We start from the raw sequence: 20,592 nt of genomic DNA, 5'->3' as shown, positions 1-20,592 counted from the left end.
AGTGGGGAACCTTACATAACGACTTCGGGAGGTTCTTCGCTTGGGGTGATTGCTAGAGAGATTGATCAGCAACCTGGGTCGGAGCAGTGTTGCGGAACGAACTTGTTATATACTTAAATAACACGAGAATTCTGGATCAATCTGAAAAATCTCTATCCCTTCCACACAATACTCCTTTTCCCTAACGAGTGAGTCACGCCTACCCCGAAAGGGAAATGGCTTAATGGTGTAATAATAATGATAATAAAAATATAACTTGAAAGTACCTTAATATACATAATGACTATTTTTTTATTAAAAAGGATAGATAGATTTCATAGCTTGTTTAGCATTTATTGAAAAATTTTCAAATTTTTTACGCTATTTTTTTATTTTTTATTACACCATTAAGCCATTTTCCTTTCGGGGTAGGCGTGACTTACTCGGTGGGGAAGGGAGTAATGCGAGGAAGGGATATAAAATTTTTAGATTGATCAAGAATTCTCGTGATATTTATTTAAATAACACGTTCGTTCCGCAACACTGCTCCGATCCAGGTTGCTGATCAATCTCTCTAGCAACCACCCCAAGCGAAGTACCTTACGAAGTCGTTATGTAAGGTTCCCCACTTGGGTCGATTAGTAGCCAAGGTCTTTTGTTTCAGGCATCATTCACTCTACTGACACTCTTCTTATTAACTATTTGTCGACATATTTTCTGTCCTGGCATATTTCTTTAGCTTCTTTTATGTCCATGCATTTTTTCATGCACGTTCTCGTGTTTCTGTGGCTTCTTATGCCTCTTCTAACTAGGGTCTCATTCACACATTCTAACCATTCTTTCCGCGGTCTGCCTCTGGGCACGCTGCCATTTACTTTACCTTGATACACTTGTTTCGTTAGTCGTTCATTTGGCATTCTCTCAACATGCATGAACCGTCTTTACCGATTACATCAGAGTCCATCAGAGTCCATCAGAGTTTTCCTGCATATCATGCGCAGGAATCTCATGTCAATTGCATTAAATTTACTCTTATGTTTTTCTTCATAGGTCCATGTAATAAAATAAAAGTATTTTTGCAAAGAAGTACAAAAATAAAGTTAACATTAAAAATGTAAAACTCAACTTCTATATAAGAAAATGTAAATGTCTTTAGTATCATTGAGCCAGCTTTTTAAATTTATTATTAATTATAATATTACACTATTTTTAACTTATTCTTTGCGATTATATTAACAGTTATCTTCCAAACTTTTCAAAAGATTAATTAAAATCATTCTTATTGAATTAGTTTAAATATGGATTAAAAATAAATAATGTTTGTAATAAACTTTATAGTAAGTACTTACCTTTTTTAACTACTTTTTTCGATTGCCCTTCCTTAGATTTCGCAATTTGATTATTATTAAATAGCACTTTAATGGATTGTTTTCAGCACAACTTTCTATGATCTTTGATATAACGCTATTTCAGCCACAAAATAACATTAGGTTTATCGCGATCCTACACCTGTATTAAGTTTATTAACGCAAAAAATAGTTGAGTAAATTACCACTTCTCAAAACAAGTACGCTGATACAAAATTTTAGATACAGAGTAATATACTTATTACTGTATCAAATCTTTAAAGTATTTGCAATATACAAAGGACACATAAGAGTGATGGGACGATCCTTTATAGGGCTCCGCAGAAACCTATATGTAGGTACTGGTGGAGAGGGAGGGTTATTTCGCACTTTACAAAATAACCCGTAATAACCCCCCCCCCCCCCCCTACTCTCCACAGCTCGATATCGCCACGTAAACTAAACATTTTAATTTGGCCAGATGTGGCTTCCTACGAAACAACAGTAGAAGGGGAATGGTGAAGAATTTCAACTACCTGAGTACCAAGAACCTTTTCTTATAATTCAAAGTCTGGATTTCAAATGAACGAAATCTATTTTCGGCATTTCTTTTATAACTGTATTATTTTCAATGTATCATATTATTATATTTTTGCACTGTTTCTAGATTAGAAAAAAAATGAATACTTTCATTGATTTTGAATGTTAAGAACATGAAACATATTTTATTTTAGACTTTTAAGCTTCAAAACTTTTAAAATTTCGACATGTCTCTTAAACAAACTCAATTTTTTTCAATTTGAAAAACTGTCTAAATCACAAAAGCGGAAGGTGGCAGTACAGAACGGGAGAACCAACAAATTTGGAATGTTTAGCAACAGGGAAAAAGGAGCCTGTAAATCGAAATCACCGTTAAAGGATGAAGCAAAGTATCCACTTCCAAAATAAAGTATTGCTTAATTTAAGTCAAAACAGTTTTATTACAAAAATTTATCGACGTCTGATGAAGTGCATGTTGAAGTTGACAATTTCAAAATGACACTAACCTAAAACTGGAGCAGGCTCTACTGCAGATTGCGATAAAAATGCAATGTTTCAGTGAAAACAAATGGACTAAATTACTCTAGAGATATGAACCGTGTGCATAGGAGTAAATGAAGTTTAATGTAAAATACATAGCTAATTCTGAAAAAAACGACAGAGAATTTGGAGATAAAAAATTAATGGGTTTTTAAAATTAGCTTTGCATAGCGATTAGAAATGGAATTTTTAATTTTTTACAAAAATAAAAACTTATTCCCAAAATACGGATATGCTGAATGATAATAACAAACAAATTATTTTTTCCTGATAAAATAAAAGTTGAAGGTCGTGATATCGGTGATATAACAGCATGATAGACATTTTTGCTAAAAATGCTTAAAAATAAGAAATTTTATATTATTTCTTTTGTGATTCAATGATAGTAATTTCATAAATATCGCTAAACTAAAATGATATGAAAACTGTAAATGATAATACAATTATATTTCAATACAATCTTTTTACCACCATAGGAAATTAATTTGTTATGCATTTTTATGCAATAAACCCATTTTTGATCAAAATGGCGTTTACTCACTTTTTTGGTGCTACTTTTAAGTTACGCTGTTCTAAAAGAGTCAATGATGAGTAAGTTTCGATAGAAAGCTTTTATTGATATTTTCCATAAAATGTCAATGTCTTATTTTTTTTTTTCATAATAAGAATATTAACAATTTTGCGATTAGATTTTTCCACATATTTTTCAATAATTGCTCACTAAATCTGAATTAGTTTACATTTAACTAATTCAATTAGTACAATCAATTTTGACTGAAAAATTAGTTACTTTCAAGGTTTTGACTAATGAATTGGTCAACGGGCCACTCTAAGTACCTTACCAATTGAATTAGTCAAAAAATAACTAATTTTCGTTAGTCATTTATGAGAACTACCAATTCAGTAGTCAATTTCTAAACATAACCACTATCTATTGCAAGTCGTTGATGCGCAAATACCCATACTCCGTAACCATGGTGATTGATGGGAAGGAAGGGGTCAAGCACAGTGAAGCGTCAATTTTGCAGTCAGTGTATTTTGTGGAAGTAGCGGAAGGAAAATTCTTAAAAGAATACTTTTGTAAGTACATTTTTTTCAATACTAGCGTCAAGCACTATAACTGCAACGTAAGCGTTACAGGCATGTAACCCTTGTGTACAATCTGTGTTTCGCGATTGTGCTGGCAGAAATTTGCATAATTTTATAGATTTTGCACCTTTTTTTTATATATTGCTTCTTCATGTAATATAATATATTTCTTTTACAAACAACAAATATTGCCTACCCTTAATGTACAGTAGGTATAAATGTAAAGCAAATTTGCCGTTTGCTAATTTGCAAACGATACCATTTTTCCAGCATTCTTCTAGAGTAAAATCATTCTGATTTTACTTTATCTTATGGAATCTTTTTAGTAATCCCTCTCATTTTTAATCGATCTTGGCCCTTAAACAAATTATATCAAATGATAATAGTCTGAAATTTTCAATACAGATTCGACATTTTTTCATTGTTTTCAGATTTTCAGAAATTTGAGGTTAGAAAATATGAAGAATTTTAACGATTTGACAATTGATGAGTTGTCTGTCGAGTTGCACAAGGTCATTGATCCGGAAGTTGTTGCAATTTTGAAAGGTAAGAACAATAAAATGATTTGTAATTTTCACGAAAATTGTTTGCTATATATAAAGTGGAATAGTTCAAATTGAATAGAATAGTATACCCGGTAGTAAGCGTTAAATAGAAAAAAATTAATATTTTCAGATTTCAGCGTAAAAGTGAAGCTAATTCTATTATTTTGAATACGCGATTTTTCCATCTGTCTAAAATGTCATTATGAGACTAGGATATCTCAGAAACTAGTTTATTTCTATTTTCATACCGGCCGCCGGAAAGGTTCCTATTCCCCAAAAGAGAACGTGTTTTCAATATACTTAATTTCTTGTAATTGTATCGACAGGTAACCTCACAGAGATATATTCTATTCCCCAAAAGTGTTCATGTTTTGAGATTATTTAATTCCTTCTAATAAGTCCACAAAATATGTCTAATAAATTGTTTGAATTCCTTCATGTGTAATATAAATTTTGAAAATTTAATTTTAATCAGTTCAAGTCCGCCTCTCTACAGTTAAAATTATTTTAATTCACACATTTGACTAGATTTCTTGTATGCATTTTTCAAGACGTTTAACTGAATTATTAAAATATAAATAAATTTGATTGTTTTTTGAATTTATAAGTTATAAAAAGATTAAATAATGAAAAATAGGTTACATGCTTTCGTTACATTTTACTAAGTCAATTGCGAGGAATAGGATTTCCACTTTTTCTGTTTCCGTTGGGGGATTTCTAGACGGAGCTTTTGTCTTAACATTTTAGGGAATGATAGCGAATATGCTGACGGACGTCCCCGAACTCTTGTTTTGTGGGATAATAAAAAAAAATTAGGTTTGCTAAATTTGGTTAATGTGTGTGTGTATTTTGAGGTTATGTGTTACAATTTTCCCCAGATTGACTTTCAAACCACACAATATTTTTTGCCAAAAACTGAGGACAAGCAAAAAAACATTATAACCAATGCCCCGGAACTAACCTTCTTTTTAGGCAATTGAAAAAGTTTATTTTATAAATAATTTACAAATGCTGAAAAATTAAACAACAGAAAGCTGAAAACTAAGCCTAACTTTAAAATAGTGCACATGCATAACATTTTTTTTACTAAAATACAGTTTTTTGTTATTATCTCGCAAATAAAAGAGTGCGGGGATGTCCGTTATACTATTTTATGGCATCTCCGAATCATTTTTTTGAAAATTTAAATCCTTATGAACAAACACCCGAGGGAACTGAATCATTCTGATAATGTACAGTAACGTGAAAAAGTTTTCGACCACCTCTCTTTTTTATGACTGAATAAATTCTCTTAATTTTAATGATACTGGAGCTAAAAAAATGTCTCTTTAAAAGGTTGATTGTTTTCGAAATTCTGTTTAAATTAAGCCCAGGGTGAAGCCAATTTGTCTAGTTTTTAAGTAGATATTGCAAAAATAGTATAAATTTCAATGTTTTCTTAAATTTTCAATTACTTCCAAAATAGTCCACATTTTTCAATGTTCTTGGGCTCATTTTGAAACTTTTTTAACTGTATCACAACAGTTTACGAGTATGAATCGCAAAAAATTTATTTACGAATTGCAAGAACTTGAATCTGTAACAAAAAGTTGGAAACATTGAAATATTATTACTAGTTAAGAAAAATGTTAAAATAGTTTTTTTTTAAAAATAATAATGCATTTATGCATTTACAATTACAGATAATTTGAGAGCTTTAGCTTTACTGCCCGCGATTTTACCCAATACTAATTTCTCAACGGGTAAAAGGTCAGCTGACGACATCAGAGAAGGGTAGAATGGAAAAAAGGTTCTTAGGAAATTTATTTACATGTATATATGCATATATATTGAATTTTCTATTAATTACAGATATAAATATATGTTTGAAATTTACACATTTTTCAGGGAAAAGGAAATGGTGGTGCGGGAGTTCGAAAGGAGTGTTACAGGTCATTGTCAACATCGGCGGAAAAATCGAAAATCCACGACAATAATTGTCTTTTGCGGATTTTGGCGGTGAGAAAATAAATTATTTTTCCTTTTGTTTTTTAATTTACAATTGTTTTTTCAAATGCATTCCTTTAAATTTCATAGACAAAATAAAAACCTCTCAACTTTGAATTACCGTTTCAGCTCGGAACCAATATAGACGATTATGTGGTGGATGTTCGCAAAGATGCTTCGACGAACGTCCAGCCGTACATAATCCTTATCAAAGGTGACACCAAGGACCTTCTCTAACGTTTTTTTCTAATTTTATGGAAGTTTATCTTTATAAAACCTCAAAATCGGCAAAGAACTCAGTGAGGTCCTCAGAAACAGCCTTAAGAAACTTTAAATCAGCTTCCACTGAACTTTCGGGCAGTCTTTAGTTTATTTTTTTGTTCTCTAAATAATATTTCTTTTGTACGCTACGATATGTTTCATATAATTTAATAAAAATTAATAAAATAAAATAATAATAATTTTAATTAATAATTATTAATAATATTATTGTAATTGTTAATCATAATTACTTAGGTAATAATTAATTTAGTAATTACGTGTAAATATCATTGTGCAATTTATGAAATGACTTAAAGTGTTGCTTTAGAAATAAATATATTTCATTTTAAATTTTTGATTTAATTATTTTAAAACTTTAAATAGATTTATTTAAAACAAGGCGAGAAACAAGCAACCAATGGGCGCTTGCGTTACGGGCATGCGCGTCTCTCAGAAAGCGTCTTATTGTTGACTAAGCAATCAGTGAATTTTGACTAACCAATTGATAGATTTTGACTAACCAATCAGTAGTTTTGCCACCGTCCACCACTGCGTCCGGTGGCGCGCTACGTCCATAGTTTGACTAATTGAATTGGTTAAACGAAAATGACCAATTGAATTAGTTACTTTTGACTAACTGTCAGTTTCTGAGTTCTTGCTTCTACAATTAGTAAAAATTGACTGATAATTAGTTAAATTTAACTAATTCAGATTTCGCGAGTGTGAAGATAGTATTAATATAAGCAAATTAAAAACCTCAAAACGAAATGAAATTGTAATTGATTAACACTAAAACAAATCTTCTAATAATAACCTGTTATACATATTAACACATTGGTATATATGAGAGTAGGATAATCAGTATTACGATTTTGATTTGAAAGTATAAATACAATTTTGGTCTACGATTTCATAGAAAACTTACAAATATATCTAAAGATTTCAGATATGTTAAAAATGAATTCAGAAAATTTTAAAGAAATTTTCATAATTTTATACAATGTTACAAAGTCTGAGAAATAATTGGTCAGTTTGACGTTTCAAACTTTAGAACTTTCAGAAATTTGGAAGAAATTATGAAATATTGTATATATTTTTGGAAACATTTTCAAGTTTGAGAATATGTTTGATCTCTTCAAAAATTCTGAGAGAAAATATTTGTATTTTCTTTAAGCATTTCAAAATTATTGAAAAGTTTTTCCGAAAAAAATTAAACAAAACTTGTTTATCCAAAAAAGCTATAATTTTTTATAGGTCACGTACTTTTTGCTTTATTCGTAAAAAAATAACATTCAAAATAAAAATATAAAATTTTGTTGGAAAAGCGACATAAGTACGAACTAAAATTAACAGACAAAAGTTGTTCGCCTCAAAAGATCCCAGGCAGAGTTCGATAAAAAATGCATTATATTTGATATAAAAGTGTTGTGTATAATGTAGAAAAGTTGACATTTTGGACAGAATCGAGTGCGAAGCACAACATACGTGATGAGAATGTGTTCGTTAAAGCCGAAAGAGCTTTAACAAAAGAGAGTTTACAATCACAAAATTACAGTTGTCGTTCCGTTGACCTTTGATTTTAAAAGGTCTGTGTACGAATGCGCCATAAATGCAAAGACCGAGCGCGGTGTGCGATAGCCATCAGTCGCATTCCGTAGGTGCGCTCAACCTCTCGAGCTAAGCTCTTTTAACAAGAGAGAATTCACAAATACAAAATTAGACTGATGGATGTTTTGAGTCTTAATTTTTAAATTTCTGCGTAAGAAAATTCAAAAATATCATCGAGCCCGAAGTGCGAAAACCAACAGTCGCGCGCAATAAGCGCGCTTAAACTTGCGAGTGTAGCAAACCGCGCGCGTAGCGCGCGATGAGAATGTACATTTCAAGGAAAACTATTGTTTTAAAAAACAGCTTTCAAACACACACGCACACAAATGAGTTTCAATTATAAATATTATTGAAACTTTTTAATATTCTTTTGGAATGTCTTTTGATTGACTAATGCACATAGGGCACGCAGATTGAGATTTTAACAGTGAGGTTATGTTCGATAAAATATTAAAAGCATTTAAGGGCATGTGACACAGCTAAATTCCTATATTACCAACCTCACTTTATCAGTTCACTAAATGTTTTTTTGAATCTAAGAACTTTTTGTGTAAATAAAATATCGAGCTGAAACTTCGGAAAATGTATCAGAGTACAATAAAGTACGTTTAGGTACTGCATTTTGGTAGGAACTTCACAGAAAATTATTTTATCTTTTTTCTGAACCTCGACATTTTTTGAATGTTCGAACTTTTTTATATATAAAATATCGGTTTCAAACTTTGAGAAATGCAAGAGCCGAAAGATAACTATTTTAAATTACAAAGCTTAATAATAAAAGATGTAAAAAAATATATTTCAACTATCAATTCCATCGGCATTAGCCGGTAAGGTTGTACACGAAAATACGAACCCTGGCGGCCACCAGACGAGGCTCTAGAGGGTTCGTATTTTCGTGTACAACGCTACTGGCTAATGCCGATGGAACTGATACTTGAAATATTTTTTTGTACATCTTTTATTTTTAAGCTTTGTACTTTAACGTAGTTTTCTTTCGGTTCTTGCATTTCTCAAAGTTTAAGACCGATCTTTTGTGTATACAAAAATTTTAAACGGTCAAAAAATGTCGAGGTTCAGAAAAAAAGATTAAATAATTTTCAGTGAAGTACCTACCAAAATGCAGTACCTAAACATACTTTATTATACTTTAATACAATTTCCAAAGTTTCAGCTCGATATTTCATTTACAAAAAAAGTTCTTAGGCTCAAAAAAATATTCCGTGAGCTGATAAAGTGAGGTCAGTAATATAGATATTTGGCTGTGTCACATGCCCTTAATCTATAATTTTACTAATCCAGAAATTTATTATATTTTGTATAAAGTAATGTTGTCAAATAATGTGAATGCAAAGGAAGTTGACGTACAACTTTAGGAATGGTAATGATTTTCGTGCAGTTTGAGAGGAACAAATGAAGTCGGTCGTCCCTAATCTCAAAAGTCACTAATTTCGCAATGTATGGCATTCGACCTTGAAAATATAAATATATGAAAAATCTTTTAAATATATTCCAAAAACAGGTAAAAAATATGAGATATTATGAGAACATATATTGTTTTTATAATTTTTTCATACAATTTAAGTCGAACTGCTAAACATTTTGCAGCATTGCTGTGATTTTTCATATTTATCGTATATTTTCTCGAAATTTTATCAGTCGTTGGGTATACACATATTCAACATAAAATATGAGTTATTAAAAAATCTGCAATTTTTATTTAAAACTTTTTTGTGAATTTTTATTACTTACTTGAACAAACGATCAAAGGCTGTCTTGATTGGACAAATCCTTCAAAAATTAGCGTGGCTACATTATTCAGGTAACCATACATACAGATATACATACAGACATACAAACAGACATACAAACAGACAGGCAGTCACCGAGAAAATTTTATGATTCCTGGATTCTGTTAGTGCCGCAACGTACAGATCCGTTAAAAACCAGAGATCGAAAATTTGGATGATTACATTTCACTCTCATTTAACTTTTCTGGCCCCAATAAAGCTTTTTCTCGCCGACAGCAGAAACTAAACCTTTCCTGAAAGGTGATTCTCGAAACCTTGCAAAACATGAAAATCAGGTATTATACATTTTTGTTAAACATAAATATCATCTTCATCTGATAATATATGAAGATTGATTGTACTGTTGCATTTTCTACTATACTCCTATTTTTCCCTGTTGCACAGAATTTATCTTAATCAGTCCTTATATCTCCAAATTTTTTCAGTAGCTTGGAATGATTTTGGTTTTAACTCACGCAGGAAAAAGAACCTTACATTTTACTGAAAACCAAGTTGCATCTACTGAACTTCCTAGTACGTATATGGACAACATGACAGTTCAAGACAACATGACAGTTTCAGACAGACCTGCGGATCAGTAGATTTTACCGATCCAGTCGCTATTCTGTACTGTTCCTGGATGCTGCAATTACGAATGATCATGTCAATTTAACGAATAATATAAAGAGATCTGAATTATGTTATCTGCGTAGACTGCAGTTAAGACAGCGCTACAAATTGTGAAAAAATATTGCTAAAAAATAATTGATAAATAAGCGCACGTTCATTTCTTATAAATATTTCCGGATCTACTTATAAATAATCGTTATTTGTAAGTTATAATGCTTATAATACATTAAAAATTTCGCACGCAATGTTGGGGATTCGAGCGCATAAACCTAAGCACGCAAGTCAAGAGTCTTAACCACTACACTAGTATACAAGTTGCGATCTGTAAAATAATTTTGAAATGCATCTGTAACTGAGTTTAGTGACCTCGGGAACGACTTCTGAATACGCAAACATGCCATCGCGACACACAACAAAAGTTCTAGCATTCTCAGCATATCTATATGTCAGCTGAAACAGTCACGGAATAAAAACACGTCTTGCTCCTATAGACTCTCAAGTGTACGCGATCTGTGAATAAGTTGTGCCATCAAAAATTGTATTATTTTTATAAAACCCCTTCCTTGCAAAGTGGGAATATGGAGTAAAGTGACGACTGTCACAGAAATGTCAAAAAGGAATGTTTTTTAGGTGATGCAATCCATTTATGCCGATTGCGTTGTGAATTCGCCCGATGCTCTGCGCGGATAGGTTGCGTTGCGACTTTAGGGGCGAGTTAAGTAAACCGATCGGATCGGTAGCATGTATTGATATTTCGATAATGTCCGCTGCACTACTATTGTAAAGTCGGTTCAGTGGATTTTACATGTCGTTCAGTATGTAATACGAGGGAATAGAGATTTATTTTACTGAAGGATAACCGTTGAATTAACCTTAATTTCATTGTGACATTTACGAAATGCTAAGTGATTTTGACATTTTCACCCTCTTATAAAGAGCAGTTTATACTGTTACGGTTACGAGAAACCCTTTACAATTCTTGATAAGTAAATATTACATTTCTTTTTTCTGCGTGTATCTATGGAGCTTGTGCTAGGAACATAATTCCAAACTTCATAAGAAATAGCATTATTTCTTAAATCACTCAACGTAACAAAGTAACATCGGTAGAGGTTTGTCAATGATGCAGTTTGTGGCTTATTTACATTAAGTGTTTTAAAGTAACAAGTATTTCTCGCAAGTCTTATTCTTCTCAATTTTTAAAAGCTGTAATTGAATATTCATCACTTCATCTGCAGTTTTATATTGTTACTCACTTTAATTATTTGATAATAAAAATAATAAAAAGATAACAAAAAAATAAGAAAAAAAACAACGAAAAAAAGAGTGTCCATTCAACCACTACGCCCACGTTGTTGGTCCCAGTTTTAGTAAAAAATGTTTTCTGTAATTATGTTTTCCAAATGAATTCTTTGACACACAAGGTGACTGAAACAAAAAATAATTGTATATATTTTTTTTTAGTATTTATTTTCTCTAGAAATTTTAAAAGCCGCTCGAGTCTCCCACAAAGTTTTTCGAAAAAACGGTAAAACTCAAAAAGTTGCATTATTCAGAGAGGGATTGAACAAAAAGTCCAAAAATGTGGAAAAAATCTATGTTTTTGGTGAAAATTAGATGTAAAACTTTAAAAAACTTGAGCTTAAACGATTAGACTCATTAAACTTAAGGCCATGTGATACTTCGTCGCGTGGTCAATCGGGTACAGTACCCCCGGCTTTTTTTCCACAAAAATGAAAATGTTTAAAAACTGAATTCGGGGATGCTATACAATATCATAACGGACGTTCATGAACTCTTTTCTGAGGGATAATAACAAAAAAAATTATTGTGGTAAATAAAAATTTTATGCATGTGCATCATTTTGAGGTTACGTCGTTTTTCATCTCTGCCTTTCCGATAATTTGAAAATTATTTATTAAATAAACTTTTATGATTGTCTGCAAACAAGGTTACTTCCGGGAGATTAGTTACTATGTTTACTTGTAAGTCCAAAGTTTTCGGCCAAAAATATTGTGTAATTTGGAAGTAATGCTCGGGAGAATTGTAACACACATAACCTCGAAATATACACACCTTGTTAGCAACATCAAAATTTGTTTGAAAAAAAAACACACAAAAAAAGTGTGCACGGACGTCCGTTAGCATGTTTGCTACCATTTCCCAGATTTTGAAGACAAAATATTTCTTATCCTAGGAAAAAAGCCGGGGAGATCTAACACTGAAAAAATTGATACTAATTCCTAAGCGCAATACAAATTAATCACATTTTGCTAAATTGAAATTTTCCTAAATTAATCCACAAAAAAGTATGTAGGGACGTTCGTTATCATGTTCGCTATCCTTTCAAAAAATTTTAAGACAAAATAATTATTATACTAGCAAAAAGCCAGGAGAAGCTAAAACTGGTAAAATCGACAATCTTCTAAGTATCACATGCCCTTAACCGGAGAGACTATCTAAGCATCGTACTACAGCTTTCTACATGTTAAAAAATTCAAATAGGCGTAACTTAGGGAAGGGATCAGCTAGGATTTTAAATTCAACTGATTTTTAATCGGCAAATGATATAGAAACTTACTGCGTTAGCCGATTTTTATTATATTTTCGTGACTTTTCACACCTTGAGGAGCACAGTGCGTATATACGCGTATAATATTCATTTATTGTTCGCATAGATTTTTACATCCTCTTGGCGCATGTTTTTAATTATTTTTCGAAAACTAATGGAGATCTCATTTTTACATTTACAGGTCTTTCTGAATATACTTAAAGCTATCTATAAAAAATTTAAGGAAATCAAAAATGGATTTTATTCAAAAATTAACTTCGAAAATTTGTTTTTGCAAAATCCAAAATTTTTTTTTAAGCAACCCTTAAAAAACATGACTAAAGGCGTTTCGGTCAAGTTCACTTTAACTTTGGGGAATAATTACCACTCTCCTATACCGTCATCCACCCTTTTCACTCACATTTGCCCTCTCTGACTCATACACAAAACACGAACTACCTTCACACCCATTACACAAGAAAAATACCCACTCGCTCATACACAATTACACACACACACTTATGATATCTCTTGTTAATACCTAATCCCAATCATAGGGCGTGGTCCGGCACCATTGAAATTAGTCGCGGAATCCGATTACCGTTCTAACTTATTCACTTTAAATTTAAAAATAACTGATGCAAACTATTTGCAAATCATTTTTGGGGAATCTATGGACTTTCACGAGTTCAGGTGTATGTCATTTCTGATGACAGACAAATATTGAATATCAACATTCCCTCAATCAATCGTGAAAATATGTAGATTCTGAGAATTTATATTTTTAGTAAGAAATTTGGATTTAACATTATGAATAACGTAGTCATAAATAAATACCTTTAGATCTAAAGTAATCTTTGAAAAGATTAAGTTTTCTAGAATTTTCTATGGTTTAATACAGTCTGCATATCGACAATAGCCTTATCCAAATTTCTGTCTGAAAATAGAAATACTCAGAATCTACATATTTTCACGATCGAATGAGGGAATGTTGATATTTAATTTTTGTCTGTTAATGAGAAATGAGATACCTCTGGACTCGTAAAAGCCCATAGATTCCCAACAAATGACATCCAAATGTCTTTAGGTCATCGCCCGCATTAGTTCTGTGACAAGTAACAGGGGTGTCTTCCCACTCCTCATGAAGTCTTTGAAAAAGAGGTAGGAGTGTAACCTTACATTATTTCTGTGACCAGTCACAAAGGTGTCTTTCCGCTTTTCATGAGGGGTTAAAAAATAAGTGGGAGTTTAACCGTACATAATTTCTGTGACCAGTCACAGGTGTGCCTTCTTGTCCCTTTTGAGGCATTCGATTATTTAATTTAATATTTAGGAAATTATTCGAGATATTGATTTAAAGAATTCAGATGCTTTCCTTCAGCAAAAAATCGTATCGGGACACATATGAAGAAATAAGGTAAATAAAAAACAAAAGTTAATAATTTTAACACAAAATTAGGATCTAAAAAACTACAAGAGTATCGAATTAAAAGTTTGAGATCCGTGCTTATAGCGAGAAATCCCATCGAAATGCATTATCAGAAATTATTTAAATAAAAAACACAAGTTAATAACTTCAAAATAAAAACTCAATATATCAAAAACTATTCAAGATATCGATTTAAAACTTTCAGATTCGTGTTGCTCGCAAAAAATCCTATAGGAATCTATATTCAATCATCACATCTTTCTACTGTGATTATGGTTAAAATTTGTGCCTAACTTATAACCTTGCGAACTAATTTCTAATAAGAGATAATATGATCTGCGGCACCTAGCAGAATTTGTCCTAATGTCCAAATGGAATTCTAAAAATAAGGACTGAGTCTGGTATTTCGACGAAATCTGATCCAAGATGCATTTTGCTACAAGAGTACTGTGCACCCAGCGCAGTGCTCTATCTACTATGCCTTCACGATACAAAGGTCTCTCTAAAACCGTTGCACATTTTGGTAATTTGCTCGTAGGAAACAAATCATATGAAAACACAGCTTATACCATAATAAAGCTTTCTTTATTGCTCTTCATACACGTCCCCAGTTGTTTGTGTACAAATATTGGTTTGGAAAATATCCTTCGCGAAAAGATGAAAACCGTGGTTCTTTTACGTGACTCTGTTTTTGCTTGACTTTTGATGACATCTTTGAAATAATGCAAAAAATTTGAAAAAAGGCATGCAGATGCTCTTATATTTTAGCTATATACACGTGAAAAGAAAGATTGCAATATATTAATAACGATTTACGTAAAATGAATTTAAAGAAGACTATGCTATCTCTCATTATATACGTAGTAGATAGCTATACTTTGGCTTGAAATTGCTTGGGAAATTTCAACAAATACAATCGAATAACAAATGAGGAACGGAAATCTTGAAACCTATTAATTAATAACAAATAATCCTGGAAGACCCATAAATGGTAGTGTGCGTGTGAAGACACTATGGATTATACTATGGGATACGATAGCTAAAGTTCACCTTGTGGGGTCTGCTCATTCATCAACTTTTGAAAACGCTTCAGCTATGGTTTGTGTGTCCTTACACCCACACTATTATTTATCGGTCAAAAGGATTATTGATTCTTAATTAATAGGTTTTAATATTTTCGTTGCCAATTATTATTCGATTGCCTTTGTTGAAATTTTGCAAACAATTTACGCCAAAGTATAACTCTTTATTACGTATATTACGATATATATCATAGTAATGTTCAAATAAAATGTACGTAATTGTTATTGATATATTTCAAGGTTGTTTTCACAAATGTATAGACAAAATATTTAAGCATCTATATGATTTAAAATTTTTTTTACATTTATCAGTTCAAAGATATCGTCATCGCCAGTAAAGCAAGAACAGGGTGATGCGAAAAACAACGGTTTTCTTTTTTTAGCAAAGGATATTTCCCGAAACAATTTTTGTACATAAACAAATGCAAGCTTTTTTTGAGTGCAATAATGCAATATTTACCATGGTCCATGAGCAGAAATCCAATAAGAACGGACTGGGACCAGTTTTTCACAGAACTAAGGAGTGCACTTTTAGAAGTGCCCATATAAATAAGAGACATGGATACCCTGGAGATGACAGCCACGATTTTCATGGAAGCCATCAAATCTACTTATGAATGTAATTGTCGACTTACAAGAATCCGAAAGGCTGGGAGACACTAGTGGGATTGACCTCATTTACGATGATAAGGAATGAATACAGGAGTGCAATGCGTAAGGCAAAGCAAGAACGCTGGACACTCTAAAATTTTCCAGCGGAAGATACTCAGAGTCGGATGAGCAGACCTCGGATCATCTGATTAAGGCATAGTTTTCCAAGCTTCATAAGGAGATCCGTCCCATCAGCTTTACATCTTTTCCCCTGAAACAGTGGAAATACTTGTGCATAGATATTCGCGACAAGGTCTTATGCAGTTAGCCACTTCACAAATATCAATACGCTAATAGAGCAGAAAGGCCGCGCGATTGCAACCTTTGTGGACATTGAAGAAGCCTTTAATCGTCGTGGAATGGACCTGCCACATGTTGACCAACAGGAATGCATCAATGACTAAGCGTAATACCACTTTATCTGAAACCGTTGACTCGGGATGTCTGCAGGGAGGCGTTTTATTGTCCCTGTTGTTGTGCCTAGTAGTGGATGAACTGCTTCATCTGCTCACAAGTCAGGGCTACCACGCTATACGCTACGCGGAGGATATACTGGTTACCGTGTACGGTCAGCATATAGATGCGCTCTTCGAAGTAATGCAGCAAGCACTGAGGATAGTGGATTCTTGGTGCAAGAAAACTAGACTGTCGGTTAATCTGAGTAAGACGGACGCGGTTGTCTTTACCAGACGGTATAAGTAGTGAACCATGAGTACACTGTAATAAAGAGGGCACGAACTGGAAATCAAATAACAAGGTAAATATCTAGGAGTCATTCTAGATAAGAAACTGTTATGGAACGAACACCAAGAAAACAAGTGCAAAAAGCTAGAAGCGACTTTATGGATTTGTAGGGGGGGAATAGGGAAAAGCCAGGTCTTGAAACCGGAGACACTTATGTGTCTCACGCTATGTGTCAGCAATTTTGCGACGGTGGTCTGGTGAAACAGGGTGGATCGATATTAAAATCAGGGCTGTTGCGACGAAAGCGGCCTAGAGATCAAATATGGTAAGCGAAAGAAGGATCTTAACAGAAGTGCAGATCCCAGCTGAAATTGCGGAGAGGCCAACCCTGAGCATACTTTGGGACAAAATACCCACTCGCTATCTGTTCGAAAAAAAGTAACCAGCTATAATGGCTATAATGGCCCCACAGGGAACAAAGACCACGTCGCTATTAGTATTGGAGTGTTTCAGGAACTGGACAAGCTTGCGACAGAAAACTGATTATACTTCGCATTCCTGGAAACAGCAGTATCAAGGGCAATGCGATATCGGACAGGCTAGCAAAACTAGGCAGAGGCAATTTTACTGGACATAGCAAAGCTGTAGGCATTTCCAGTAGCCTAGTCACTGAAAAAATTAACAGTTGGCTGATAGAGGCACTTCAGAATGAGTGAGGATTGGCCTCTGCTTGCAGACAGGCCAAAACATTCTTGCACTCATAGCAAAACTCTTACCGCGCAAAGAAAATACTTAAGATCGGGCGGAGCGGAGACAAAGTCTCTACAGAAATGTTTAGAGGTCATGGAAAGGTTAGGTATCACAGAAATAAGATAGGACTACTCATATCATTAGTAACTGTCTGCGATTGCGGGGAAACGTCTAACACTCACAGGCAGTAACAGCATCAGTGAGTCAGAAATATCAGCCAACAGCGGGTCTGCAGTCCTCTCCCTATGGGTAAGACTTTGAAGTCACGCTTAGGTTCACAAGGAGACACAACGTGATCACCCAAGTGTTAGGGGCTCTAACAGTCTCATCCCAGAATAATAATAATAATAATAAAATAGAAGAATTACATATTGTAGATAGGTATCTATCACTTCAATAAATGGATCGAATTGAAATGATGAAATATTTCTTACGGCGTGGAAAAGAAATTAAAAGAAACTACATTTACGTGAGAAAATTTTAGGCATCTAGCTTTAAAGCTTCACAACTGAGCCAAAAAATGCTAGCGTATTATGTATATAGTAATTTGAACGCTTAAAGTGTTCTACGTAAATGAGCTTTAGGATGTTATTGCAAAAAAATTGTATGCTTTGCAGACTGTTTTGCTGGCGACCACTCATGCAATTCTTTGATCCGTGCTTCTAAACTCTTCCTCAGTCATTGACACCGCTTCCGACCGGCAAAAAAAGATGCTCTTTTTTCTGGTTTCTAACACTTACTTTCCAACAACAAAAAGTGTCCGAAAATATCGCGATTTTCACGAAAAAAACTGAAATCTTTCCGGGAGATTGGCAATAATTACAGAGCCTTTGCGTTGAAGTTTGGAATTTAAACTGTTTTAATATCTTTATTACAACTGAAGATAGTATAGTTGTACATTTTTGTAATTTGAGGCAAAAAATTTCATTATTTCTCAAATTTGTCGACTGCAATTGGTTTATAAATGTCTTTTTCCTATTCATGAATTTTTTTACGTTTTTCCCATTTCTTCGTGAATAAGAAATAATGCTTTAAAAATGTAAAAAGTCTATGAGAGATGGAATGTTGTTTTCTTTTCTTTAGCTTCTGGGAGAAACGAACGGATATAGAAAATTGAAACATACTTCGACGACTTTGAGACCAATGAAAAGTTTTATTATATCATTTTCAGAATAAAAATGTATGGTTACGTTTCGAGAACAGTCTATTCTTATCATCAGGAATTGATTAAAATGATAAATTCAGAAGAAAAGAGTCAATTGTTATATAGATGACACATTGAGAAATATCTCTTAACCCTTAAAAGGTAAAGGTGGGTCACTCGTGCCTCGGCAAAAGTTTCTCCCTTTGCTAGCTTGCAAAGTTTATTTAATTATATTGTTTAAACAAATGATCGAATCGTCAGTATAGTGATTTATCCTTATACTAGGATAGTTGATAACATTTCATGAATTTTGCGCAATTTTTTAGAGCACTTCAGAGCATTTTATAAAGCGCCAAGCACGAGTGACCCACCTTTACCTTTAGAAGGTGCCAAAAATAACGTTACTATTTAAGGATTAAGATGACTTTTCTTAAATGTATCCGAAATTCCTGACTTTAAAAAAAAATGTTCAGCCTCGAAGCAACATTTTTTGACATTAACGTCTTTGAGCTCATTTACGTACAATAGTTTGAGCTTTCAAATCACTAATTACTTATTACGCTAGCATCTATTTTGGCTGAGTTATTAACCTACAAACCCAAATGCCTAAAATTTTCTTGCCCATAGTAGGTTCTAAGTTCCCAAGAAATCAATTATTTAACTTGATAATTTTTACATTTAATCCAAAGAAATATTTCTGTGTTCGAAAGAAATATCGCCGAACCTTTAAATTCTTGTAAGTTAAGGCATGAATTTATTACTTGTTAAAAATACTTATTCAACAGTAGTAATCGAATTCTTTGTCCAAATAAAATTAATTAAAGAAACGCATTTCTTTGAATCGAGTATCTTTTCAGTGTACATAGTAAAATCTGTGAAATCCTTAAATATATTACTGAAGTATTACTTCTACGGTAAAAACTTGATTCTATGCTTTTAAAAAAAGATTTTAAGAAACCTAATTTCTAGCGGAAAGTTTGCATTTAACCATTAAATAGTTTCGGTTTATTAGAGACAAGCATAGGGAATAATCTCATTTACGGCGCTGTCAGCACATACACTCATATTTAATGGAATAGTCCATATATATGAATGGAAAAGGAGAAAGAAAAAAGCCGCAAAAAAATTTTCAGTCCTTTCTTTATACTTAATCAGTCTTTTTTCTCCTGTGAAGAAACCAAAATGTTTCAACAGAGTTCAAATCAGCAATAAATATCGCTAATTAGAATCAGTGTACATATATATGCTTGGGAATCAGACATTTTTTATTGAGTAACACCTACATTTTGTGAATTCTGCAGTATGCTTTTAAAATATAAGAAATTCAAGTTTTAGGTTACAAAATGCAAGATGCCAAAAAATGTAAGGAAAAAAATTGTTCATTTCAAAAAGATGTACAACACTGTTGAAATTTTTTTCGGAATTTTACGAAACTTGTAGTGGAAGTTTTTTGCAGTTACATGTTTCGTAAAATTATGAAGCGGTTCCTAGTTTTCAGAAGCGCTAATCGCATCGTCTTTTATAGTTACATGTTTTGTAAAAATTCGAAATTTTTTTGTAATCTTCAGTAACGGTAACATAAAATTCTAAGAGTAATACGAGGGTAGTTCAATAAGTCCTTAGAATGAAGTATAAAAACAATTTTTTTTTGGTAAATTTTTTTTTATTTTTCAACATAATCTCCTTGGAGCTCTATAGACTTGGTCAATCGCTTTTCAAGTTTTTTTAATCCTTCAGAAAAGTGCGTTTTCGGAAGTTCCTCAAAATAAGTACTTACAGAGGCAATGACGTCTTCGTTGTCTGGAAATCTCTGTCCACCGAGCCATTTTTTTAAGTTTGGAAATAAGAAAAAGTCACTGGGGGCTGAATCTGATGAATACGGTGGGTATTCGACCAATTCGAATTTTAGTTCTTCAATTTTAGCCATTGAAACGAAGCATGTGTGAACTCGGACGTTGTCGTGATGAAAGAGAATTTTTTTTCTCGCCAA

The 20,592-nt window shown here is 32.8% G+C and overlaps 1 long non-coding RNA gene across 1 annotated transcript; it reads left to right on the top strand.

The window, feature by feature from the left end:
* Positions 1–3,405: 3,405 nt before the first annotated feature.
* Positions 3,406–6,425, top strand: LOC117175456. Its single transcript, XR_004467464.1, has 5 exons — positions 3,406–3,485; positions 3,926–4,040; positions 5,722–5,828; positions 5,927–6,037; positions 6,155–6,425. It is a non-coding gene; the product is annotated as an uncharacterized LOC117175456 (long non-coding RNA).
* The last annotated feature ends 14,167 nt before the right edge of the window (positions 6,426–20,592 follow it).

Source organism: Belonocnema kinseyi, chromosome 1 (assembly GCF_010883055.1).
Source record: "Belonocnema kinseyi isolate 2016_QV_RU_SX_M_011 chromosome 1, B_treatae_v1, whole genome shotgun sequence".
NCBI classification, from domain to species: domain Eukaryota; kingdom Metazoa; phylum Arthropoda; class Insecta; order Hymenoptera; family Cynipidae; genus Belonocnema; species Belonocnema kinseyi.
The sequence above is the reverse complement of the archived record's forward strand: the minus strand, read 5'-3'. Positions and strand labels throughout refer to the sequence as shown.